This window comes from Balaenoptera borealis (assembly GCF_965194805.1).
Source record: "Balaenoptera borealis genome assembly, contig: HAP1_SCAFFOLD_2381, whole genome shotgun sequence".
Lineage (NCBI taxonomy): Eukaryota > Metazoa > Chordata > Mammalia > Artiodactyla > Balaenopteridae > Balaenoptera > Balaenoptera borealis.
The window spans coordinates 1-27,623 of record NW_028121934.1 but is presented as its reverse complement, the minus strand read 5'-3'; the positions used below and the strand labels follow the sequence as shown (position 1 = coordinate 27,623).

Below are 27,623 nucleotides of genomic sequence, written 5' to 3'. Positions count from 1 at the left end.
AGAGTTTAGAAGAAATATAAATGAGCCAGGATTTACCATGTTGGAAATAAAACAGTTTCTCATGCTCAGCCTCTCCAGATAGCAAGATATTCTGAAAGTAATAAATGGCCTTTAGGAAGAGATAAAATCCAGAGCACCTCCAGCATAACATACCTTTAGAGTAAAGTAGACTTAGATCAGACACAAGAGACTTAAGGTGGTGCATTTACACTGCACAAAAGTTCTAAGAATGTCAAGGGCATGCCTTATACAGCTGTCAGCTAGACAAACGGGCTTCTAAGAATCTCAAGGTCTTTTTTCCATATCAGTCTTACATGGAGCTCAAGGTAGAAGAAGCACCTTTCTCAGAAAAAAATGTGGCATGGCCTCTGTCTAATGGAGTGTGGTTGTGACTTTTGCCTAATTTTATACATAAGAAATGCACAAATGTTTTGAAGAAATTGTATCATCTTGGACTGAAAGGGAAAATTTATACAGTTTATAATAAAAAGGGGACTCTGGGCTCTCAAGCTCCTATCAGCAGGAAGCAGGCTGAGAAATTTCTCAGCTACAGCATGGGCCATTTCTTATGGGAAAGGAAGGATGATTCAGAGAATGGAGCCCAGAATGACAGAGAACCACCCCTGGGTGGCAACACTGGGCCCTAATCGAGGAACTGGTGCCGTGAGTCCAGATGGATTTCAGGGTGGCTCTGGACTTCCTCCCTCCCCCTGCCCCCTTTGGAATGGGACACCCTCTGCCTTTCTCACATTGGGAAATTGATAGTTTGTCTCCTTAGCTCTCAGGTCTTCAAATTAAGATAAACTACCCAAGAAGTTGCATCCAAGGAACCACAAAGGAAGAGATTTATCTTGAGATTTGGATCACAAGATCCTGGAATTAGAGTTCACGCCTCATGAGGGCAAGATTTCTGGGATTTGGGAGGGGTTAGTGTGTTTTTTGTATGAGAAGGACTTGGATTGTTGTCGCTAGAGGGAGCTAGTGTCCAAAAATAACCTTAAAAAGTCCTTTCTTCCCCATGGGCACACAGTGCTTCTCTCATGGGGAGCTTATGTCTCTGTCCTGGATTCTGGGGTGGGTCTGTGACTGTTTTGACCAATAAAAATACGGAAGAAGGGAGTTTTGGAACTTTGGAGTTAATATTTAAAGAATACCTGCAGCTTCAGCTTCTTCCCTTTTGAGAAAGCCGTTATGCTGGGAGGAGGGAGGCTCTGGTGGTTACGTGAAGAGGCCAACGTGAAGGAAAAGTGAGGCCCCTCGCCATGGCCCTGCTGACTCCCCCACAGCCAGCGCTGACCCGCCAGCCATGGGAGTGAGCTGTTTCTGGAGCGGCTGCTACAGGCCCAGTCAAGGGACTCTGACGCCAGAAGAGCAAAGGTGAGTCCCCACTATGCCTGCTCATGTTGCAAGACAATGAGCAAATAAAGGACTCCTTTTGTTTTAAACCCCTAAATTTGGGGATGGTTTGTTACACAGCAATAGATAACCTATACTAGAAGTAAATTTCTCTCTGAGAATTTCACTTATTGCTAGAAATTCTCAACAATGATTTAAAAATGGAAAGCACTGATGACTAAGAGGAGATTGCAAAGAGAACTAGATTTAAAAACAACTGGGGAATGGAGGCTGGTAGAGGCATGTCTGAGTATGCTTCTAGAGCAGAATATGTTTTGGAGCTCTTAAATGTTGAATATAAAATCGTAAAATCTGAATTTGGTAGGTTGAGACTTGGGATTCATTTTAAAGGAAAAATCTTTGAAAAGTATGGGAAATATTATTATTGGAAAGAAAACACATGCAAAATGTAAGGTCCTTACTGAGTATAAATCACAAACCCAGAGAATGGAAGAGACTGATAGCGTTGGATCCAGAACTGAGAGTACTTTTCTTATTTCAATGCATATGGTTCTGTATTAGTTCAAACTGGAATCTTAGCAAAGCAAAATCTGTTCATTTTGGTTATGTTCATAGTTGATTCTGAAACTAGGCTGAATCAACCAAGTGTTGAGCTACGGGAAGGACAGGGATCTCTTTTCATTTTATACATTTGGATAAAGCGGAAAGTGAACGATCAACATCCCCACTGCATAGAAACTAAGGTTTATGGGGATGCATTTCAGCACTTCTACACCCAGGCCGGGGCCAAAAGAAGGGGAACATTTTGGCAGAAAACTAACATATTCGTATAATTGGGGATGAGGGTGTTTTAACTCAGCGCCTGGTGCGTCCCGCCTCTCCAAGTGCCTTCACAACTTCATTGAGAAACACTTATTCTTGCTTTGTATGAGTGAAGCTCTCCAGATGAAACTCTTGGAATAACGGCAAAATAACTTTTGGAATAACCAATTTCCTTCTTGTCTTATTCTCTCCAAACCCTCTAACTCCCTTCAGACAATGGAAAATAATTTGGCTTCATAATTACCCCGATTTGGTGTAATTTAGAATCACTGAGAACCATCGTCTTGTGTGGACCTGATCTTTGTCCTTGATTTCACAAACAGATGTCCTGCCAAGTTTGAGAGGGGAGTGTCTGGGGCGGCCCGGCAGCCAGTGTGTGGGGGGACGTGCACTTTCATGCAGTAGCAAACTGTCCACCCTCACTCACCCGGGACACCTGCCTTGAGTGTTCTGACTAAAACTTGTCTTCCCTCCTGGACTCTGTACTGAGGATTTAGAATATTCACTTTGGCAGGAACTATACCTGTTTATATATTGTGTACCCCAAAGGCTTATAGTTATAAAATTTCCAATGATTTTTTTAATAGTAAAAGAAGGAATGAGGAGTGAATATGGGAACTCCATAAATCTTAATTAGCAATGGCAACCAAATGCAGGGACCATCAACCAAAAGTGTGGGGGATGGCTTCCCTGGTGGCGCAATGGTTAAGAATCCACCTGCCAATGCAGGGGACATGTGTTTGAGCCTTGGTCCAGGAAGATCCCACATGCCGCAGAGCAACTAAGCCCGTGCGCCACAACTACTGAGCCTGCGCTCTAGAGCACACGAGCCACAACTACTGAAGCCCATGTGCCACAACTACTGAAACCCGCGTGCCTAGAGCCCGTGCTCCGCAACAAGAAAAGCCACCGCAATGAGAAGCCCTCGCACCGCAACGAAGAGTAGCCCCTGCTCGCAGCAACTAGAGAAAGCTGGCACGCAGCAACGGAAGACCCAACGCAGCCAATAAATAAATAAATTAATAAAATCCATTAAAAAAAAAAACTACAAAAGTGTGGGGGAACTCTGGCCTTGGCAGCAGGCTGGTGGCAGTGATAATGGTCAACATTTGGTAAATTCTTTTCGTAGGTGGAAAAGTTCCCAGGCTAGCTGAGGGTCTAGAGGCCCTGAAGATTGGGAATAAGAAGAGTGCTGCAGAAGCTGTAGTTATGCACAGTCTCCCTACTGTCAGGTGAAGAACATTGTTAAAGAATCATTCATCAAACCAGTGCTCACTGGGATCTATGTACCAGATACTGTGCTTGGTGCCAGGGTGCAATTTTTCTCTGTCCCCAAGCATTCATTGTCAGATGAGTTATAAGTGTATCATTTTTTCTAATGTGCTTAAGAATGATGTTTAAATGTATATAAATATTTGATAAAGCAAAGCTCATGAACAAAAAATACGGATTGTTACCTGGGTATTGTTTTTAGAGCTTGAGGACTGGTTATCCCATTGCTCATTAATCATCTTTTCTTACTATATCTCCTTCCAGCCATATAAGAAAGAGACTTTCTACTGAAATTTTCCATTTTCCTTGTTTCCTCTACTTACGTTATAAAATAATAGACAAATAATTGCCCAAGGTACAGCCTGCATGTTTATGGGGTGGCTTGAATGGGGGCAGTATGGAGAGAGGGGTGGCACAACACAGTGGTGAATTTTGGGGTCTAGAGTCATGCTAAGTGGTTTAAAAATATATTTGTGCAACTTAGTGGTCTTGAGAACTTGGACAAATTACTTTGTTCTCTAAGCCTCTGTTTCCTCACCTATAACATGGAAACAATAATGATAGTATTGATCTCCTAGGGTTGTTGTGAGGACTAAAGAAAATAGGTCTTGTGAAGGGTTTGCAACGGCGTCTGTTGTAAGCAACCCATAGATGTTCACCCTTTTATTTGTGCAAGAAAAATATAGGAGGCAACAAAGAGAACTTTTGTGAAATAGGGAAGTTTGGTGGAAAATTGAAACATTTTTAAAAGACAATTTAGAGGGCTTCCCTGGTGGTGCAGTGGTTGAGAATCCGCCTGCCAATGCAGGGGACACGGGTTAGAGCCCTGGTTTGGGAAGATCCCACATGCCGCGGAGCAACTGGGCCTGTGAGCCACAACTACTGAGCCTGCGCGTCTGGAGCCTGTGTTCCGCAACAAGAGAGGCCGCGATAGTGAGAGGCCCGCGCACCATGATGAAGAGTGGTCCCCGCTCGCCGCAACTAGAGGAAGCCCACACACAGAAAACGAAGACCCAACACCGCCAATAAATAAATAAATAAATAAATAAATAAATAAATAAATTTAAAAATAAAAGACAAGTTAGAATAAAGACTTAGAAACCATAGCACATTAAAATAGAAAAAGTCCCTAGAAAAGTTCAACCATTTCATTTATAAGCTTCAAAGAACTTAGAGTGAGGTGCCCTTGGTCACAGAGCTGGTGGGGGCAGAGCTAGAACTACAGCTCGGCTCAGGTTCTGGATGATTGTCCTTATCTCCCACCAAGTCTGTACTGTCCACTTCTAAAGGGATGCAACACAGGACCGTGATATCAGATGTTCCACTGCTGTGTATGGGCCTCCATTTTCTGGGGCTGGGTGCTGTGTCTTGTTAGTCTCTGTTTTACTGTGGCTACTTTCTGATGGTGGACCTGGAGGAGGAGAAAGCCCTGGAATGTGAGCTCCTGGACTGTAACATGTTACTTAGAAGGCAACTAAAATTTTGACTGACTTTCAGGAAGCATTGTCAGAGTAAGTTGTATCCATCGATGATTCTGTTTTCTGGAGACCCTCCATCCTAGCAATAGGTAAATACTGTGCTTATGTGAACAGCCCTAACAATCATGTCTCACAGGCCTAGATGTTGGGGAATGCGATATATTATAACTATAATTATGTATATACACTGGCTAACAGAAAGGCACCATAAATTATAACCCTGTGGCAATATTAGGGAATTAGAATTCAACAAAAGATAGACTGTGTATCAGTTAGTTACTGATGCATAACAACCCCCACACACACCCAAACTCAGGGTCTTAAAACAATAAGTATGTGTTGTAGAGGAGTCCTCCTGCTTCACCATGAGTTTGCAGTCAGTTATGGGTCAGAGATGGACCTCAGGTCTTGGCTGGGCTCTCGGATGTTGTGGTTGGCTGGCTGTAGGCTGGGCTAGGGTGGCTTCAGCTGGCCTCAGCGTGGCCCTCCTCCACACTGTCTCCCATCTTCCAGAGGCTAGTTGGGCTTGTTCACAAGGCAATGACACTGTTCTGAGATGGAGCAAAAGTACACAAGGTTTTTTGGCCCTAAGTTGGAAACTGGCACATTATCACTTCTCCCACATTCTATTGACCACAGTAAGTCTTAATGACTCAGATTCAAGGGATGGGGGAATAGTCTCTACCTCCTGAAAAGAAGAGCTTCAAAGTCACGTTGCCAAAGGCATAGAAGAATTGCAACTGTTTTTACAATAAATCTATCCTAGTTTGTATAATGAAGACAACATAGATTTTGGCATCAGATCAATATTTGATCACTAATTCTCTGCTTTACTAATTTTATCACCTTGGATAAGTTGGCCATAATTAAACCTGTCTTATAAATGGCACATCATAGATATGAATTTCCTTCCCATGTATGCTTTGTATAGAATAGATTATGACTTTCCTTGTATTATGTGTTATGGACTGAATCATGTCCCCCCAAATTCATATGTTGAAGTGCTAATCCCCAATGTCACTGTATTTGGAGATAAGGTCTTTAGGGAGATAATTAAGGTTAATAAGGTCATAAGAGCAGGACCCTACTCCAATAGGACTCGTGTTCTTATAAGAAGAGGAAGAGACACCAAAGGTCTTTCTCCCCATCCACACAGAGGACAGGCCATGTGAGGGCACAGCAAGAAGGCAGCCATCTACAAGCCAGGAAAGGCGGTCTCACCAGAAACCAGCACTGATGGCACCTTGATCTTGAACTTCCAGCCTCCGGAACTGAGAGAAAGTAAATTTGTTGTTTGAGCCAGTCTGTGATATTTTGTTATAGTGGCCTGAGCAAACTAATATGTAATGCATATAATGCATTAAAATATAAGGTGTTATATCTTCCTTTGATAGCCTTAAGGTACCATTAATATTTACATCTTATTGTGCCTTAATATCATTGTTATGAGCATTGTTTTTCCTGTGTTGTAAGCATGTGGGTTAGTTAATGAAGAATTTTATTTCACAGAATAACTCACAAAAATGTGTAAATGCATTTGATAATGACAAATGACCAATGTACATATTTAACAGTACATATATGTATATTTACTCTTACATGTAACACACATATATTTAATAACAGTGCCTAAACTCAATGTACTACACACAGTAGCTACTCAAAACATTTGTTGAATGAAAAATGAGTAAATCTTGTATACTGAGATGGAAGGGAAGGCAGTTTTCCTGTTCCAAGGGCTGTCAAGGTTGTGCCTCCCAGAGGGGTAAGTGCTGAGGTCTCTGTCCAGCATCTAACAGGCTTCCAGGTCTGCTCTTTCGGTTTTCACAGGTTTCTCCCTCTGTGCTATTTCCTGTGTTCTCTTTGTGGCAACTTGGATGTGCTTAGCTGGAATATCTTGCCTGTCTCCCAGCCTGACCTAATTTTCTACTTCTTCCTTGTGTCTTCCTCTGGAAGAACCACATGGTGAAAATTGGGACTTGCACTTGTAGTTGCTCTCGGTCTGAGCAGGATGGGGTGGCTCTCTTGGCGAGTGACCAGACATTAGGACAGTTACAGCCTCACTGGTCTTCTTCAGGACCGTGTCCCAGGGTTCAGGGCCTCCTCTGACAAGCTCTATTGGCAGCAATGGCCTTTAAAACCAACCACAGCATGTGGCGGCATGCTTCTCTCTTACCTGGAAATGTAATTGCTTTAGGGTTTCAGCGTGTTGTGCCTGAGCCTTGGAGGCAATGCAGGTGAGCCAGTGTCAACTGGGTCAGAAGACATGGCTTACCGTGCCGAGCTGGGGGCGGGGAGGGCTCTCCCACCTTCAGTAGGGCTCACATGAGTCCTGATTGGAAGGAAAGGGGTTGCTGATAAGGGCGAGCTTGGGCTGGTTTCCAGGCAGCTGGTGGAACAGGACTGGTTGCCATAGCCACCTGCAGGGCTGCAGGCAAGGTGGACTGAGTCTGGGTTGATGAACGGAAGTCAGGGTCTGGAAAGGGCAAAGCAGGGTCTGAGACCAGCTTGCAATGTGCCTCGATGCTCAGTAGAATCTCGCAGCCAACTGGATGTTTCATTCGCTGCATCTGAACGCCTTCCTGGGGGGCGAATCTGTGCGAGTCAGTCCTCCTTGGCCTCACGGGGCCAGGCATCCAGGGACGTTTTGGCAGCTCAACACCAGGCCGTCTTCTCCATGTCAGGCTGGCCCCCCCATGGGGACAGCTCTGGTTGGCCTTCCCTGCAGGATGGTGGAAGCCGAGCACCCTCGTTATGGGCATCAGTGCCGTCTTCCCACCCCTCCTGCCCCGTCCCCGTCCCTCACTCCAGGGCCTGCAGGCGTCACAGCTCCGGGCCTCGGGAGGGTATTTTTCAGACCTCAGAAGATAAGAAGGACAGGCTGTGGTTGGCAGGTTAGCAGTGAGGAGAGAAAGGAACATGGTGACAGAGCTGGTTGTCTTGGAGGCAAATGTGGCAGGAGGGGGTCTTTTCCGTTCAGTGCCTCCTCCATCATGGCCCCTCCCAGCGCCCCTCTTCCCACAGTCACAGAACCCGTCGACTCCCACATCGCAAGCGGGAGGATTCAGGGTGGTTAGGGTTAGGGTCAGAAGTTAGAAGCTGTAGAGATGAGACTCAAATCCAGACCTGCCTCATCCTAGAAGCCCTAATCTCAATCTGTGCCTTCATGGGACCCTGGCAGACAGCTCAGCATCATGCTAAAACTCGGTCAGCTTCCCGGGGCGGGGTGGTGGTGGGGAGGCGGCAGCTCTTATTTTCACCTTGAGTTTACCCTAGCCTCAAGCACTTAGGAGACTGAGGCTCTCCTCCCCAAACAGAGTGAAGCAGAGTGATCCCACGCTTCTCCAAAGTTCTTTCTTTGTTGTCAGGGGAATGCTCCTGCCTCCCTCCTGCTTTGCATCGCGGAGCTAGTAAACCTTCCTTCCTGCTGGCTCCATGTGCCCTAGGTGAGTACATTCCCTTTTGTCAGATGCGACCCCTCGGCTTTTATTCCGTTTACACATCGAGGAAGGGATTACCTAGACACTCCTATGTGCTTCTTGGTGTTTGACATTTTGTATTGTTTTTACTTAGTAGCATTTTAGAATCCAGAAACTGCAAGGGCCACTGCTGCCCACTTTCAATCCAGTTTGGGCTTCAGATATATGTTATGGGACTAGGAGCAAATATCTGTGTGCCTCAGTTTGTATATCAGTGTGAAGAAAGGAAAAATACAAGAAAAATTGTGTTTTGGTTAAAGGCAATGCTTACCTCTGATATGTTAAAGGAGATGTGATTCCCTACCCAGTTGTTCTAACTTTCCTCCCAAAGGCTATTTTTGTGCCGAGCCCCAGTAACATTTTCCCAGAGTAATCAAAGCTCAGGACCACGTTCTACGGTGCATGAGAAATGTCAGTTAAGGGATATTCAAAGACTAGCCTCTGTGAGGTATACCTGGGGGGTTAAGCCAAACAATATTGACAGATTACAAAACTGAGAACCTACTGTGTGCAAAGTTTATCCTCTGGAGACAACATTAAGTCCTGGACAAGAAAAGCAGGGGGTCTATGATAATCCTAGAACCACATGGCTTGTGCAGATGAAGGATTCTGCGGAGGGGCAGATCAGCTCAGGGTGGGGTTGTTAGAAGGTTTAGGGAAGGTGGGAGGAGGCATGGGCTTTAAAGAGTGGAAAGGAGGCCCTAGAGCATTGTAGTTCTGTGGAAAGGCATGGGGGGAATGCAGCACCGAGTCCCTGGGATGGGGCTTCATGCTGGGCCCTGTGGTTCCTGTAAAGCCCTGGAAGGCCTTCGAGGGTTTCATAACCTCCAGAGATTGTGAACTACCCTACATATGTGTGTGTATGTATTTTCCTGTGAGAGGGCCCAGAGCTTTCATCAGATTATCTGGGGATCTGTCTGTGGCTCAAAAATGATAAGAAACATGAATTATCTAGGATCTGGTTCAAGATGCCAGTGTAGGAAATCCTAAACCCACCTCCTCCTGCAGACACGCCGACTCTACAGCTGTACATGGAAAAGTTTCTTCTGAAAAAAACCTAAAAACTGGCAGATCGACCCTTTCCCATCGGGCAAATGAGAGGGAAGGCACACTGAAGGAGGTAGGAAAGGCAGAGACACGATCTCCCCATTAACCCCACCCGTCGCCCAGCGACCCACAACCGGGAGGGAACTCAAAACCCAGAGCTTCTCCCTGGGGAGCTGAGGGTTCTACCCCACATCGGCAGCCCAACTGTTAAGACCAGCTCCTGAGAGAAGAGCCCCCAGTGTCTGGTTTTGAAGACTGGCGGGGCCCGGCCAACTGAGGAACAACTCTTACAGGCCCGCGTGCAGACTCCCGCGCCCCAGGGCTCAGCGCAGAGGCCGCCCTTTGAACAGTGACCAGACTTGGGTGTGAAGGAGACTCATTCCCTAGTTAAAAGCGTTGGTCTGAGGGGCAGAGGCCTGGTGGGATTCTCTCCAGGAATGGGAGCTGGCAGGTGCCATGTTTTAGGTTTTGTTTTCTTTTTTCTTTTTTCTTTTCCTTTCCTGTGATGCCATCCCTTTTATTCCTAGTTTGCCCAGGAATGGATGTTAAATTTTGTCACGTGCTTTTTTGTGTCAGTTGAGATGATCATATGGTTTTTCTTTTTTAGTCTATTAATATGGTGAATTGCATTGATTGATTTTCAAATGTTGACGCAGCCTTGCCTTCCTGGGATAAACCTGAGTTGGTCATGATGTGTTATCCTTTACATACATTGTTGAATTCAATTTGCTGATACTTTGTTGAGGATTTTTGTGTCTGTGTTTACGAGGGATATTGATTTTTTTTTTTTTTATAATATTGCTCTCTGGTTTTGGTGTTAAAAGTCATGCTGGTATCATAAAATGAGATAGGAAGTGTTTCTTCCTCTTTTATGTTCTGGAAAAGATTTGTAGAATTAATATTATTTCTATTTTAAATGCTTGGCAGAATTCACAGATGGCGTTTTTTTTGTTGTTGTTGTTTGTAGGTTCTCAACTGTGAATTTAAATTCTTTAATAGATATAGGACTATTCAGTTTATCTATTTTCCTTTGAGTTTTTATTTATATCTTTCAAAGAACTGGTTGACATCATGTAAGTTTTTCAATTTATAAGTATATATTCCTTTATAATCCTTTTAATGTCTGAGAGGACTGTAGTGATGACCTTCTACCTTCCTGACACTGGTAATTTGAGTTTTGGGGTTTTTTAATATAAACATTTATTTATTTTATTTATTTATTTTTGGCTGTGTTGGGTCTTTATTGCTGTACTTTGCAGTGGCTTCTCTTGCTGCGGATCATGGGCTCTAGAGCACAGGCTCAGTAGTTGTGGTGCAAAGGCTTAGTTGCTCCACGGCATGTGGGATCTTCCCTGACCAGGGCTCGAACCTGTGTCCCCTGCATTGGCAGGTGATTCTTAGCCACTGTGCCACCAGGGAAGTCCCTCTTTTAATTTTCTGAATGAGGTTTTTCCCCCAGTAGAAATCTTTAATTTTATAAAGTCCACAGAATCCCTTGTTTTTCTTTCTGGGTTGCTTGTTTGTGTTGTGTGTTAAAACTACAAAGCTCGTGAACTACATGATCGAACCCAAGCTCATGTCAATTTTCTTTTATGCTTTCTTCTATAATTTTGAATAGTTTTGCATTTAAAATTTGTCCATGAATAACTTTGAGTGAATTTGGTGTAAGTTGTAAAGTTTGCGTCTACATTTATTTCATTCCATATGGTTTCCAATTCATTGTTCTTTAACTATTTTTAGAAAAGTTATGGGATATTGTCTCCATTTCTGTTTGAATTTCCACAGTTTAATGGATTCAGCAGTTCTGCCAGCAGGGGGTGCTGTCTCCAGTGACCTGGGAGGGAGGCACGGCCTGCATTTCCCGCACTGACCACAGGGTGGCGCTGAGCTCGCCTCGCTGACCCACAGCGCATGCGTGTTCTCTGCCGGCTCGGCTCTGAGCGCGGCTGAGAGGAGTTGTGTCTCCGCAGGCACCACGGGAGGTTTGGCTGGGACGCCGGGGTCAGCTTCTCTGCTGACAAGAGCTCAGTCTCCTTAGGACTTGCTGGGGTTTCGGCTTCAGGACAAAGTGGGGCTGCGTCCACGCTGACGGGAGCTGGGTTTCCTGACGACCCAGACGACGCTGGGAAGAAAAGGTGAGGAAAATTGAGAAGTGAGGAGAAGCTTCCTGTGGGTAACTGACTGCTGAGGGAGGGTCTGTTTTCAGACGACCCAGAAGGGCTTGATGTGGAAAGCTGGGTGTTTAGTCAGTTTGATGTGCAGTGTAGCCGGTATGAGTTATGGGGTGTCCAGTTTTCCCAGCACTGTTTATTGTGGGGGCTGTCCTTCCCCTTGGTGTGTCCTTGGCCCCTTTGTCATAAATTAACGGACCCCACCCGTGTGGGTTTAATTCTGGGCTTTCTGTCCTGTTCCTCTGGTCCCTGTGTCTGTTTTTGTGCCAATTCTGCACTGTTTTGGTGACTGTAGCTTCTCAGTAGACTGTGAAGTTAGGGAGGGAGATTGCCTCCAGCCTGTTCTCCTTTCTCAGGGTAGCCTTGGCTATTCGGGGTCCTTTGTGGTTCCACACAAATATTAGGAGGATTTGCTCTATTTCTGTGGAAAATACCATTGGAATTTCAGGAGGGCTTGCATTCACTGTGTACATTGCTTTGGGTAGAATGGACATTTTAACAACAGTAATTCTTGCATTCCATGACCACGGGGTATCTTTCCATTAATTTGTGTCTTCTTCAATTTCTTCATCAACGTCTTAAAGTTTTCAGTGTGCAGGTCTTTCACATCCTTGGTTAAATTTATTCCTTAGTATTTTGTTCTTTCTGATGCAATTGTAAATAGGGTTTTTTTTCTCTCTTTCTAATGGTTCATTATTAGTGTTTAGAAATGCAATTGATTTTTGTGTGTTGATTTTGCATCTTTACATTCATTATTTCTAATAGTTTTTTGGTGGAATGATGTGGAAAATTGGAATTCCAAAATCCCACTGTTTCTACCACATCCAGGTCATCCACAACAGGGAAGAAAGGGAAGTCCTTTATATTGGGAAGTCTTAATATAGTTTCTAAATTATATGTGGACTTTGGGTGAACTGGATCTGGGTAAGGCTTGGCCTCTATATGGAAGTTTGATGTTTTCTCTGCTTTTCTGGCATGGTTTTGACATGGTGTTTTGAAAAGTAATTTACTTTCCAGTAATTTCAAACGTACAGACAACTTTACATACATAAAACAAGTCTTGTATCTTGATTAAATATATTCCTAAATATTAATGTTGACATTATTTAAAATGGAATTGTTTTCATAAGTTCTTTTCAGATTATTTATTGCTAGTGTATATGTATAAGATACAATTTTTGTGAATTGACTTTTTTTCCTATAACTGAATTATTGACTAGTCAAATAATTTTTTGTTGTTATAGGAAGTTTTATATATAAGATGGTGTGATCTGTGTTCTGTGAATAGACAGTTTTAATTTTTCCATTCACACATGGATGCCTTTTCTTTCTTTCCTCAAAACTCTGGGTAGAACTTCCAGTAGCTCTGGGGCTACCTGTTCATGATCATCAAGTAGTTAATTTCTTCCATTTGGTGGTGGTTTTAGTATCTATAAAACAACTCGGGAAGTATGCATCAGATACTATTCTGTAGGTACTTCAGAGAGGAGCTACAGCTGAGAACATGGGGGAAGGGGTCTGTCCACGGAAGGCCCCATAGGGTCCCACTCCATTACACCAGGTGTCTGGGCTCAGCAACCAGGGGAGGTGGGTGCCTCCTGGGTGTGGGGAGCAGCAGGATCACAGTCCTCTGAGGGGCATGTTAGCCCCCAAGGTGAGATGGGGATGCAGTGGCTGGACAGAGGTGTCTGGCCTGGGAGAGTGGTCCAGGCTGGAAATGTCACTGGAATCATCGCAGGGAGGAAAAGGAAAGCCCAGGCGGAGGCAGGTGGGTCACAGCAGACTATGTGCAGGTGATGGTGGTCCTGATAGAAGCAACTCAGAGCCAGAAAGGAGTAGGCCGTCAGGGGCTCAACTTCATTCTCTCGTTCCTTCGCAAAACTACTATGACAGTTTGAAACACCGCCAGGAGACTTCTGGGCCCACTGCTGCCATGGCTTCATCAAAGCGGCCCAGGTGGAAAACAGAACCACTGCAGGACCCGCTCATGTCCCCACTGGGAATGAATCCCACTGGGGCACCAGAGCTCACAGACTTCAGTGTCCTTTCGAATTATGATTTTCTCCAGATCTAAGTGGGATTGCTGGACCCAATGGGAACTCTATGTTTTGGTTTTTAAGGAAACTCCATACTGTTCTCCACAGTGGCTGCACCAATTTGCATCCCCACCAACAGTGTAGGAGGATTCCCTTTTCCGCATGCCCTGTCCAGCATTTATTCTTTGTACATTTTTTTGGCAGTGGCCATTCTGACCGGTGTGAAGTGATACCTCATTGTAGTTTTGATTTGCATTTCTTTAATAATCAGTGATGTTGGGTATCTTTTCATGTTCTTATTTTTTATACAGTGTGAGTAAAATTTACCTCTTGCAATTGGCTTCTTGGAAGTCGGCCCTGTTTTGAATTCTTTTCCGATGATTTACCCCAGGGCATTTCTTGAGGGCAGGCGACATTTAGAGCCCTGCAGGCCTTGTAAAGGAAGATTAAGTGCCCATCAGCACCGGTTTTAAAGTTGTTATGGGAAACGGCCACAAGACGGCGGCATTTCTTCATGCCCAACTCCAGTTACTTGGGCAACCAGAGCCTCAGAGAAAGTCCTCTTCCTGGGTTGTCAATTAGAGTGGAATGTGCCTGAAGAAACACCCAAGGCTCATGTCTCATTACTTTTTCCCCCTTACCCTTGGCTCCCGGGACAAATCCCAACTCCTGAAACACCACTCTGCTGCGGGTGTTGTCATCCATAGGTGGGGCGACCCTAAGGAAGGAGGCAGGAGGTGGGAACCCTGATCTCAGAGAGGCAGCAGTGGGTGGTGGCGTGAAGCAAGATCTTAATTCCCTGCCCAGGAATTGAACCTTGGGAGCCTGGATGAAAACCAGGAATCCTAGCCACCACACCCCCTGGCTCTTGCCCACAGTGAAAAATGCATTTCTCACGGAGGCAAAAACTGTAAAAACAGGTACAAAGCTTATTATTAGAGACATAGCACAACAACAGGTGGGAGAGCACACAGAGAAACAGTTTGTTAAGACAGAAACAAGGCAGAGATGCACACCTGGAGAGAAAGGGTGTGGGCGCCCTCCCTAATGAGGAGGAGCCCAGTAAAGAGGCGGTTAAGTCACTTATATAGGTCACTTCTTCTGGGTCTTGGTTTACCTTTGGCCAATTATCTGGTTTCTTTCCCCACACCTGACCTGCCCTAGGGCCCTCCCCAACATGCTTGCGCAACGTTTTTCCAAGATGGATTACAGCCCAGAGGCGTATGGGACGGCCTTAGCATAACATATTATGCAGTGGTACCCCCTCCTTTTTGACCCCCAATGAGCCTTTCTGTGAATGTGCAATGTTTCCCTTGCCCCGAGGATGGGAAATGTATGACTTCTTGATCTTTTTTTTTTTCAATATATTTATTTATTTTTGGCTGCTTTGGGTCTTCATTGCTGCATGGGGGCTTTCTCTAGTTGTGGCAAGCGGGGGCTACTCTTTGTTGCGGTGCACGGGCTTCTCATTGCGGTGGCTTCTCTTGTTGTGGAGCACAGGCTTTAGGCGCGCGGGCTTCAGTAGTTGTGGCACATGGGCTCAGTAGTTATGGCCCGCGGGCTCTAGAGTGTGGGCTTAATAGTTGTGGCGCACGGGCTTAGTTGCTCCGCGGCATGTGGGATCTTCCCAGACCAGGGCTTGAACCCGTGTCCCCTGCATTGGCAGGTGGATTCTTAACCACTGCGCCACCAGGGAAGCCCTTCTTGATTTTTTTTTTTTTTTTTAAATTAATAGCTACTTTATTTATTTATTTTATTTCTTTTTTGGCTGTGTTGGGTCTTCGTTTCGTGCGAGGGCTTTCTCTAGTTGCGGCAAGCGGGCGCCACTCTTCATCGTGGTGCGCGGGCCTTTCACTATCGCGGCCCCTCCCGTTGCGGGGCACAGGCTCCAGACGTGCAGGCTCAGCAGCTGTGGCTCACGGGCCCAGTTGCTCCGTGGCACGTGGGATCTTCCCAGACCAGGGCTCGAACCCGTGTCCCCTGCATTAGCAGGCAGATTCTCAACCACTGCGCCACCAGGGAAGCCCCCTTCTTGATTTTTTAACAGGGTTTAGTCCCACTCTGTCCCTGCCATAAAAATGTCCAATGTCCAGTTATTTACCCTATTTCTGTTGCTGGTTTTTATATCGAGGTGCAGATCTCGAAATATAGACAGGAGTCCAGTCATAAATCTGTAGTCCTGGAGCCCGTTTGTCTCTTGCTTCAGGAAATGTAAACAGGGGGCTGGTAATGAATGTCTGGCCTGGAGCCCATCTTCTTCTCACCCCAAGAACTGTGAACAGGAGGCCAGTTGTAAATGTCCAGCCTGGAGCCCATCTAGCTCCTGCCTGATACTCTTTAGGGGTAGCACTGCTGGATCATACAGTAGATCCTTTTTCATCTTTTATAGGCACTTCCATAATGTTCTCTGTAGTGGTTGTTACCATTTACATCTTCCTAGGACCATAAAAGTATTTCCTTTTCTCCATGCTTTCTCCACCATTTATTCATTGTCGATTTTTGATGATGGCCTCTCAGACGGGAGCCAGGTGATCCCTCATTTTAGTTGTGATTTGCATGTCTCTGCTAACTGCTATGTTGAGAATGTTCTTATGGGGTGTCTGTTCATAATCAGGGTGATTAGAATTTACCTGTTGAAATTGCCTTCTTGAAAGTGTGCCCTGTTTTCAGTTATTTTCTAACACTTAGGCCTGGGCATTGTTTGAGGGCAAGTATCATTTAGAGCCCAGCAGTCCTTGTGAATATTAAGTGCCCATAAGCAGTCGCTTTCAGGTTGTTTTTTGGGAAAGGACTACCAGGCGGCAGGATTACCTCGGACCCAACTCTTTGCCCCGGCAACCAGAACCTGAGGGGAAACCCTGTTTGTGGCTTGTAAATTGGAGAGGAATGTGCCAGAACAAACACCCAAATCTTGTGTCTCATTACCAATTTTTAAATTCGATTAACTTTTTTTATTGGAGTAACATTTATATAGGCTGTTGTGTATGTTGCAGGTATACAGAATCATTTTCATTTTATACATATACGTATGTCTGTGCATGTTCAGCTTCTTTTCCCATAATGATTATGAGAGTGTTGATAGCCCTTCCTTGGTATACATAGATCCTTGTTGAATTTCTGTTTTATATGAAATAGGTTGTATTTGTTAATCCCATCCTAATTTATCCCTTGTCCCCTTCGGTCCCCTTTGGTAACCATGTTTGCTTTTTAAGTCCCTGAGTCTATTTATATTTTCTAAATTATTTCAATGGTACATATTTTTAGATTCCAACTGTAAGTGATATCATATAATATTTGTCTTTCTGATTCTGACTTACTTCACTTAGTACGATTATCTCTAGTTTTCTCTATATTCCTGCAAATGGCATTAATTCATTCTTTTACATGGCGGAGTCATATACCATTGTGTATATGTATCACATCTTTTTTATCTGTTCATCTGTCCATGGACATTTTGTGTGTCTCCACATCTTGGATATTGTAAATGGTGCTGCAGTGCACGCTTGGGTGCATGCGTCTTTTCGAATTCTGGTTTTCTCCGCATATTCTCTTAGGGGTCGCACTGCCGGATCATATGGTAGATCCTTTTTTACCTTTTAAAGGTACTTCCATAATGTTCTCTATAGTGGCTCTTACCATTTACATCCCACAAGCAACATAAAACTATGTCCTTTCTCCATGCTCTCTCCACCATTTATTCATTGTAAATTTGGGTGACGGTGTTTTAGACAAGTGCAAGCTGATCCCTCATTGTAGTTTTGATTTGCATGTGTCTGCTAACTTCTATGTTGAGCATGTTTCTTCTGCTGTTATTTTTCATAAACAGTGTGAGTAGAATTTACCTGTTGAAATTGCCTTCTGGGAAGTGTGCCGTGTTTTCAATTATTTTCAAACATTTAGGCCTGGACATATTTTGAGGGCAAGTGTCATTTAGAGCCCAGCAGTCCTTGTGAATATTAAATGCCCGTAATTAATCGTTTCGAGGTTGCTTTTGCGGGAAACAGCCACAAGGCGGCAGAATCTCCTCGGGCCCAACTCTGGTTGCCCCGGCAACCAGAGCCTTAGTGGAAATCCTGTTTGGGGCTTGTAAATTAGAGTGGAATGTGCCAGAACAAACACCCAAATTTTATGTCTCATTACCACTTTTTTTTTTTTTTTTGGATGCATAGAACTGATTAGCTTTTATTCATGTTACAAAGAGTTGTTTTCTTTACAAAAATTATGTTTTTTTTTTAACATCTTTATTGGAGTATAATTGCTTTACAATGGTGTGTTAGTTTCTGCTTTATAACAAAGTGAATCAGCTATACATATTCATTTATCCCCATATCTCTTCCCTCTTATGTCTCCCTCCCTCCCACCCTCCCTATCCCACCCCTCTAGGTGGTCACAAAGCACCAAGCTGATCTCCCTGTGCTATGCAGCTGCTTCCCACTAGCTATCTGTTTTACATTTGGTAGTGTATATAAGTCCAAGCCACTCTCTCACTTCGTCCCAGCTTACCCTTCCCCCTCCCCATGTCCTCAAGTCCACTCTCTAGCAGGTCTGTGTCTTTTTTCCCATCCTGCCCCTAGGTTCTTCATGACCTTTTTTTTTTTTTTAGATTCCATATATATGTGTTAGCATACAGTATTTATTTTTCTCTTTCTGACTTACTTCACTCTGTATGACAGACCATAGGTCCATCCACCTCATTACAAATAACTCAATTTCCTTTCTTTTTATGGCTGAGTAATATTCCATTGTATATACGTGCCACATCTTCTTTATCCATTCGTCTGTCGATGGACACTTAGGTTGCTTCCATGTCCTGGCTATTGTAAATAGAGCTGCAATGAACATTGTGGTACATGACTCTTTTTGAATTATGGTTTTCTCAGGGTATGTGCCCAGTAGTGGGATTGCTGGGTTGTATGGTAGTTCTATTTTTAGTTTTTTAAGGAACCTCCCTACTGTTCTCCATAGTGGCTGTATCAATTTACATTCCCACCAACAGTGCAAGAGGGTTCCCTCTTCTCCACACCCTCTCCAGCATTTATTGTTTGTAGATTTTTTGATGATGGCCATACTGACTGGTGTGAGATGATATCTCATTGTAGTTTTGATTTGCATTTCTCTAATGATTAATGATGTTGAGCATTCTTTCATGTGTTTGCTGGCAATCTGTATATCTTCTTTGGAGAAATGTCTATTTAGGTCTTATACCCATTTTTGGATTGGGTTGTTTTTTTGATATTTCATTACCACTTTTTAAATTATAATTGGGCTTCCCTGGTGGCACAGTGGTTAAGAATTGCCTGCCAATGCAGGGAACACGGGTTCGAGCCCTGGTCTGGGAAGATCCCACATGCTGTGAAGCAGCTAAGCCCATGCGCCACAACTACTAAGCCTGTGCTCTAGAGCCGGTGAGCCACAACTACTGAAGCCTGCGCGCCTAGAGACCATGCTCCGCAATAAGAGAAGCCATAGCAATGAGAAGCCCGCACACTGCAACGAAGACCCAACTCAGCCAGAAATAAAATAAATAAAATAAATTTATTTAAAAAAATAATAAATTACATTAATTTTTATTTTTTATTGGAGTAACACAGATATACAATGTTGTGTTGTTTGTGGGTATAAAGAATCTTTTTCCTTTAAACATTTACATATATCTATGCCTCTTCAGCTTCTTTTCCCATATAGGTTATTAGAGTTGATAGCTCTTCCTTGGTATACGTAAGTTCTTGCTCCATATCTTTTTTTTTAAATTTATTTATTTTATTTATTTATTTTTGGCTGCATTGGGTCTTTGTTGCTGCGCTCAGGCTTTCTCTAGTTGCGGTGAGTGGGGGTACTCTTCGTTGCAGTGTGCGGGCTTCTCATTGCTATGGCTTCTCTTGTTGCGGAGCGTGGGCTCTAGGTGTGTGGGCTTCAGTCGTGGTGGTGTGTGTGCTCAGTAGTTGTGGCTCACAGGCTTTAGAGTGCAGGCTCAGTAGTTGTGGCGCATGGGCTTAGTTGCTCTGCAGCATGTGGGATCTTCCCAGACCAGGGCTTGAACCCGTGTTCCCTGCATTGGCAGGTGGATTCTTAACCACTGTGCCACCAGGGAAGCCCTCCATATCTTTTTTATATGAAATAATTTGAATTTATTAATCCCATCCTCCTAATTAATCCCTGACCCCTTCGTCCACTTTGGTAACCATATATTTTCTTTTTAAATCCCTGAGTATGTTTATGTTTTCTCAATTATTTCAATGGTGTTTATTTTTAGGTTCCACTTATAAGTGATATCATGATATTTATCTTTCTGATTCTGACTTACTTTACATAATATGATTACCTCTAGGTTTATCTATGTTCCAGCAAATGGCATTATCTCATTCTTTTACATGGCGGAATGATACCATTGTGTACATGTATCACATCTTTTTTATCTGTTCATCTGTCCGTGGACATTTTGTATGTCTCCACATGTTCGGTATTATAAACGGTGCTGCAGTGCATGCTTGAGTGCATGTGTCTTTTTGATTTCCCGTATTCTCTGCATATAGTCTTAGGGGTAGCACTGCCAGATCATATGGTAGCACTATTTTTACTTTTTAAACGCAGTTCCATAATGTTCTCTGTAGTGGCTGTTACCATTTACATCCCACCATCACCATAAAAGGGTTTCCTTTTCTCCATACCCTCTACACCATTGATTCATTGTCAATTTTTTTTTTTTTTTTTTTTTTTGTGGAATAGGTTCCCCTGCAATTCCTAGGCTGGTCGCGGTGCCTGGAAATGGCACGGAATTAATGCGGGGCCATGCCTGATGTAGTGGGATCCCACTTCCAGGGGAAACCTGTAGCCACCAACCCCTGGGACGCCCAGGGAGATGGCAAGGGTCATTGTGTGGAATCCCATGTGGTTTGGATTGCTCTCTGTGCCCCGGGCGCCGACCAGTACCTGCTGGAGATGCCTGCAGGCCGGAGCGCCTGTGCACCACAAGCACCACGCGACCGTTGCCACTGCTCGCGTGGTGCATTCTCTCATTGTCAATTTTTGATAATGGTTATTCACACCACTGCCAGTGATCCCTCAGTGTAGTTTTGATTTTCATGTCTCTGCTAATTGCTATGTAGAGCATGTTCTGATGGGCTGTTTTTATTCATAATCAGTGTTAAGTAGAATTTACCTGTCGAAATTGCCTTCTGGAAAGAGTGCCAAGTCTTCAATTATTTTCGAACTTTTAGGCCTGGATCTTTTTTGAGGGCAAGTATCATTTAGAGCCCAGCAGTCGCTGTGAATATTAAGTGCCCATAAGCAATCATTTTGAGGTTGCTTTTGAGGGAAACGGCCACAAGGCAGCAGAATTTCTGGGGCCCAACTCTGGTTGCCCTTGCAACCAGAGCCTTAGGGGAAACCCTGTTTGTGGCTTGTAAATTGGAGAGGAATGTGCCAGAACAAACACCCAAATCTTGTGTCTCATTACCAATTCTTTAATTTGATTAATTTTTACTTTTTATTGGAGTAACAATGATACACACTGTTGTGTATGTTGTAGGTTGACAGAATCATTTTCATTTATACATATACATATATCAATGTATGTTCAGCTTCTTTTCCCATATAGGTTATTAGAGAATGTTGATAGCCCTTACTTGGTATACATAGATCCTTGTAGAATATCTGTTTTATATGTAATAGTTTGTATTTGTTAATCCCGCCCTCCTAATTTATCCCTTGTCCCCTTCTGTCCCCTTTGGTAACCATATGTTTGCTTTTTAAGTCTCTGAGTCTGTTTATGTTTTCTAAATTATTTCAATGATATGTATTTTTAGATTCCAACTATAAGTGATATCATATAATATTTGTCTTTCTGATTCTGACTGACTTCACTTAGTATGATTATCTCTAGTTTCCTCTATGTTCCTGCAAAAGGTATTATTTCGCTCTTTTACATGGCAGAGTCATATACCATTGTGTACATGTATCACATCTTTTTTATCTGTGCATCTGTCCATGGACATTTTGTATGTCTCCACATCTTGGGTATTGTAACTGGTGCTGCAGTGCACGCTTGCGTGCACGTGTCTTTTGGAATTCTGGTTCCTTCTGTGTATATTCTTAGAGGTAGCAATACTGGATCATATGGTAGATTTTTTTTTTACATTTTAAAGGCACTTCCATAATGTTCTCTACAGTGGCTGTTACCGTTTACATCCCACCAGCACCATAAAATGATTTCCTATTCTCCATGCCCTCTCCACCATTTATTCATTGGAAAGTTTGGTGATGGTGTTTTAGACCAGTGGAAGCAGATCCCTCGTTGTAGTTTTGATTTGCATGTGTCTGCTAACTGCTATGTTGAGCATATTTTCATGGGCTTTTTTTCTTCAGAAACAGTGTGAGTAGAATTTACCTGTTGAAATTGCCTTTTTGATAGTCTGCCCTGTTTTCAATCATTTTGAACAATTACCCCTGGACATTTCTTAGGGAAGGTATCATTTAGAGCCCAGCAGTCCTTGTGAATATCATTACCCATAAGCAATCTTTTTGAGGTTGCTTTTGTGGGAAACGGCCACAAATAGCAGGATTTCCTCAGGCCCAACTGTGGTTATCTCGGCAACCAGAGCCTTAGGAAATATCCTCTTTGGCCCTTGTAAGTTAGAGTGGAATGTACCAGAACATACACCCAAATCGTCTCTCTCATTATCATTTTTAAATAAGATTAATTTTTATTTTATTTGGAGTAACATTGACATACAATGTTGTGTATTTTGTAGGAAAGAGAATCTTCTCCGTTATGCATGTACATATATCTATGCATCTTTTGCTTCTTTTCCCATATAGGTTATTAGAGAGCATTGATAGCCCTTCTTTGGTATACATAGATACTTGTTGAATATCTGTTTTATATGAAATAGTTCGTTAATCCCATCATCCTAATTTATCCCTTGGCTTCTTTTTTTTTTTTTTACGGTTTTCTTGGAAAGGTTTTTTACTGTATTTTTATTAAGGTATAACTCTAAATTATATAATTATAAATTTCACCTATTCTATTGCATGGTTTTACCTATTTTGACAAATGTATATAGTTATGTAAAACCCACCACAATCAAGATATAGAACAATTTCATTAGGCTAGGAAATTCTCCTATACTCACTTGTAGTCAGTCCCTCCTCCACTTCATAGCCACTGATCTATTTTCCGTCCCTATAGTCTTATCTTTGCAAGAATATTATAGGGCTTCCCTGGTGGCGCAGTGGTTGAGAATCTGCCTGCCAATGCAGGGGACACAGGTTCGAGCCCTGGTCCGGGAAGATCCCACATGCCGCGGAGCAACTGAGCCCGTGAGCCACAACTACTGAGCCTGCGCATCTGGAGCCTGTGCTCCGCAACAAGAGAGGCCGCGATGGTGAGAGGCCCGCGCACCACGATGAAGAGTGGCCCCCACTCGCCGCAACTAGAGAAAGCCCTCGCACAGAAACGAAGACACAACACAGCCAAAATAAATAATAAATAAATAAATAATTTTTTAAAAAAAGAATGTAAGCGGAGTCATACAGTATACATCCTTTTGAGCCTGGCTTCTTTCACTTAGGATACTATGTTAGAGAATCATTGTGTGCCCTTTGGTAACCATATGTTTGGTTTCTTTTTTTTTTTTTTTTTTTTTTTTTTATTCAAGACCTATTTATTCTCTAGTTCTGCCCACATGGAGACACCCTCCTTGAAAAGGCGTTAAATCCTTCCGTTCACTTTAACACCTTGTGCTAAAAACATGTGTTCCAAGTTTTCAACTATGAGATCCACATTCTTAAAGCACTAATTCTTAAACCTCATCTAGATTTCTCCCTTTGGATGGGGGGAGATGACCCAAACACAGCGAAGAACAGCTCAGGACTGTGGGCTCTGCTCGCCCAGAAGACTTTGCAGCTCCCCTGACCACCCGGCTGGAGCCAGGATTAGGGCCCTGAGATGAGGGGCGCCTGCTGGGCTGCCACCGGCCCCCTAACTCCTGTCCTCTTCACTGGCTTGCTGTCACCTCTAGTTTCCCTGGAGTTTGGGGATTCCAGATGGTCTCTGCTCACACTTCTGCATCACACCTGCAGCCTCAGCAGTGCTGATCCACACCACGGGGGAAAAGCACACAGAACTGCTTTTCAACACACCAACGTTCCACACAAAGGTTATTTTATAAGCCTGCAGGTTCTTTTTCATCAGAGGACATTCCCAAGGCCATGACTTCCCCCGGCTCCCCACTGCCCTTGCCGGCAGGATGTGCGTGGCCGTCCGTGGCCGTGCTGAGTCGGGCACACCCCCCTGGCTCCACTCAGGCGCACTCTCCTGGAGAACTGAGGGCGGTGCCCTGGGCGCATCAGCAGGATCTGTCCTGAGTCCTAGAGTGACAAGAGCCACACCTGCAGGTCTATTCCACTGACCAGCCGCACAGAACCAAGCTGGGCCCACGGACCTTGGTCTGGATTGTGTTGGCTGGTCATTCTTGCCTAGGTTCACAGGCCAACCGCCAGTGTCCTTCCTTTCCTGTTCATCACTGCACCAGCGGCTCACTCCTACCTGCTGCCGCCACACGCCTGGCAACCTCGTGTTCCGGGACCAGCCAAGAACTGAGACCCCAGCAGGCCCCTAGTTCCCAGCAGGCAAACTCTCCATTAAACTACTGCTGCCTAGCCGTGTTCTCGAGGCTTCAGAGCCGGGAAAGTGCGGAGAGCATAGCAAGCCGCGGCGCCCCAGCCCCGGACCCGCGATGCTCCGCGGAGGCGCTAGAACCTCGTCGCACCACCCCCAACACAAGAGACCTCTGCGCCCGCCTGTCCTGCGGCCCTGGGCGCACCTCCGGCTACCGCGACCCTAGACGGAGGCGCGGGCGCAGGGCTCGTATGGCGGCGGGCGCTGGGGCAGGCGGGGACCCCAGCTCCGGCCCGAGGCCGCTAGGACCCGCCAAGCCCACCTGCGTCCCCGCCGTCCGCAAAGCTGTATGTTTGTTTTTTACGTCCCTGAGTCTGTTTATGTTTTCTCAGTCATTTCAGTGGTGTGTATTTTTTGATTCCTCCTATAAGTGATACATAATATTTGTCTTTCTGATTCTGACTTACTTTACTTGGTATGATTACCTCTATGTTTATCTATATTCCTGTAAATGGCATTATTTCATTCTCTTACACAGCAGAGTCATATACCATTGTGTACATGTATCACTTCTTTTTTATCTGTTCATCTGTCCATGGACATTTTGTGTGTCTCCACCTCTTGAGTATTGTAAATGGTGCTGCCAGGCACACTTGGGTGCATGTGACTTTTCGAATTCTGGTTTTCTGAACATATACTCTTAGGGGTAGCACTGCCAGATCACGTGGCTGCTCTATTTTTACCTTTTAAAGACACTTCCACAGTGTGCTCTGTAGTGTCTGTTACCATTTACATACCACCATCACAATAAAAGGATTTCCTTTTCTCCATGCCCTCTCCACCATTTATTAATTGTGAGTTTTGAAGACAGCGTGTTAGACGGGTGCAACGTGATTCCTCTGTTGAAATTGCCTTCTGGGAAGTCTGCCCTGTTTTCAGTTGTTTTCAAACAGTTACCCCTGGACTTTGTTTGGGGCAGGGATCATTTTGATCCCAGCAGGCCTTGTAAATATTAAGTGCCCGTAAGCCATCGTTTTGCAATTCCTTTTGTGGGAAACGGCCCCACGGCAGACGATTTCCTCCGGCCGCTCTGCTTGCCCCACAACCAGCGCCTTAGGGGAAATCCTGTTTGGGGCTTGTAAATTAGAGTGGAATGTGCCAGAACAAACACCCAAATCTTTTGTCTCATTACCACTTTTTAATTAGATAATTTTTGTTTTATTGGAGAAACATTGATATACAATATTGTGTTTATTGTAGTTACAGAGAATCTTTTTCTGTTATACATATACATATATTTTGTTTGTTTTTTACATCTTTATTGGAGTATATTTGCTTTGCCATGTTGTGGTTGTGCTGTATACCAAAGTGAATCAGCTATATGTATACATATGTCCCCATATCCCCTCCCTCTTCAGCCTCCTTCCCACTCTCCCTATCCCACCCCTCTAGCTGGTCACAGAGCATAGAGCTGAATATCTGTTTTATATGAAATAGTTCGTATTTGTTAATCCCAATTTTCGAATTTATCCCATGACCCCTTCTGTCCCCTTTGGTAACCATATGTTTGTTTTCTTAGCCCCTGAATCTCTTTATTTGTTCTTTATTTGTTCAGTGGGGTGTATTTTTAGCTTCTTCCTGTAAGTGATAACATATATTAGTCTTTCTGATTCTGACTTTATTTAGTGTGATTATCTCTAGGTTTATCTATGTTCCTGCAAATGGAATTATTTCGTTCTTTTGCATGGCTAAGTCATATTCCATTGCATACATATATTATTTCTTTATCTGTTCATCTGGCCAGGGACATATTGTTTGTCCCCATGTCTTTGTAATCAAATTTACTCCGACATGGAAAAATGCTCAACATCACAAATAATTAGAGACATGCAAATCTAAACTAGAAAAAAAATATCACCTCACATCAGTCAAAATGGCCATCAGAACAAAGTCTACAAACAATAAATACTGAAGTGGCTTTGGAGAAATGCATACCCTCTACGCTGTTGGAGGAATGTAGACTAGTAACAGCCACTAAAGAGAACAGAATGGAGGTGCCGTTACAAGGTAAAAATTGAGCTACCATATGATCTGACCAACCCACTACTAGGTCTATCAACGGAGAAGATCAGAATCAAAAAGACACAGGCACCCAAACATCCACAGCAGCAAGATATATAATAACCAAGACATGGAAGCAACCAAAATGTCCATCGACACATGAATGGACAGAGAGAAATTGGTACATGTACACAATGGAATATTAGCCACAATAAAAGATGAAAGAATGCACTTTGCAGCACCATAGATGAGCCTAGAGACAATCCTATTATGTGAAGTAAGGCAGAAAGAGAAAGACAAATATCGTATGACATCATTTATAGGTGTTATCTAAAAACTGATACCAATGAACAAATTTCTACAGAGAAAGACACTCACAGACTTAGAAGAAAAACGTACGGTAGGGAGAAGAAAAACGTACGGGTAGGGCTTCCCTGGTGGCTCAGTGGTTAAGAATCCGCCTGCCGGGCTTCCCTGGTGGCGCAGTGGTTAAGAATCCACCTGCCAACACAGGGGACACGAGTTCGAGCCCTGGTCCGGAAAGATCCCACATGCGGCGGATCAACTAAACCTGTGCACCACAACTACTGAAGCCCATGCCTAGAGCCCGTACTCCGAAACAAGAGAAGCCACCGCAATGAGAAGCCCGCGCACTGCAGTGAAGAGTAGCCCCCTCTCATCACAACTAGAGAAAGCCCGCGCACAGCAACAAAGACCCAACACAGCCAAAAATAAATGAAAATAAAATAAATAAATTTATTAAAAAAAAAAAAAAAAAAAGAATCTGCCTGCCAATGCAGGAGACACTGGTTCGAGCCCTGGTCCAGGAAGATCCCACATGCCACAGAGCAGCTAAGCCTGTGCGCCACAACTACTGAGCCTGCGCTCTAGAGCCTGCGAGCCACAACAACTGAGCCCACGTGCCACAAATACTGAAGCCCGCACGCCTAGAGCCCGTGCTCATGCTCCGCAAGAGGAGAAGCCACCACAATGAGAAGCCCACACACCACAATGAAGAGTAGCCTCTGCTTCCTCAACTAGAGGAAGCCCATGCACAGCAACGAAGACCCAACAGTCATAAATAAATGAATGAATGAATACTTATGGGTAACCAAAGTAAAGGTGCAAGGGCAAGATAAATTAGGATAGTGGGTTTAACATATATATATACTAATACATATAAATTATATAATCACCAAAGACCACCGTGTACCAAGGAAGGTCTGCTAAACAGTCTGTAATAACCTACGTGTGAACAAGATCTGTGGATGAATAGATATACG

The 27,623-nt window shown here is 44.0% G+C and overlaps 1 long non-coding RNA gene across 1 annotated transcript; it reads left to right on the top strand.

Annotated features, from left to right (window-relative positions):
* LOC309622386 lies at positions 1–24,735 on the top strand. The gene is made up of 2 exons (XR_014240823.1): positions 1–11,589; positions 22,849–24,735. It is a non-coding gene; the product is annotated as an uncharacterized lncRNA (long non-coding RNA).
* The last annotated feature ends 2,888 nt before the right edge of the window (positions 24,736–27,623 follow it).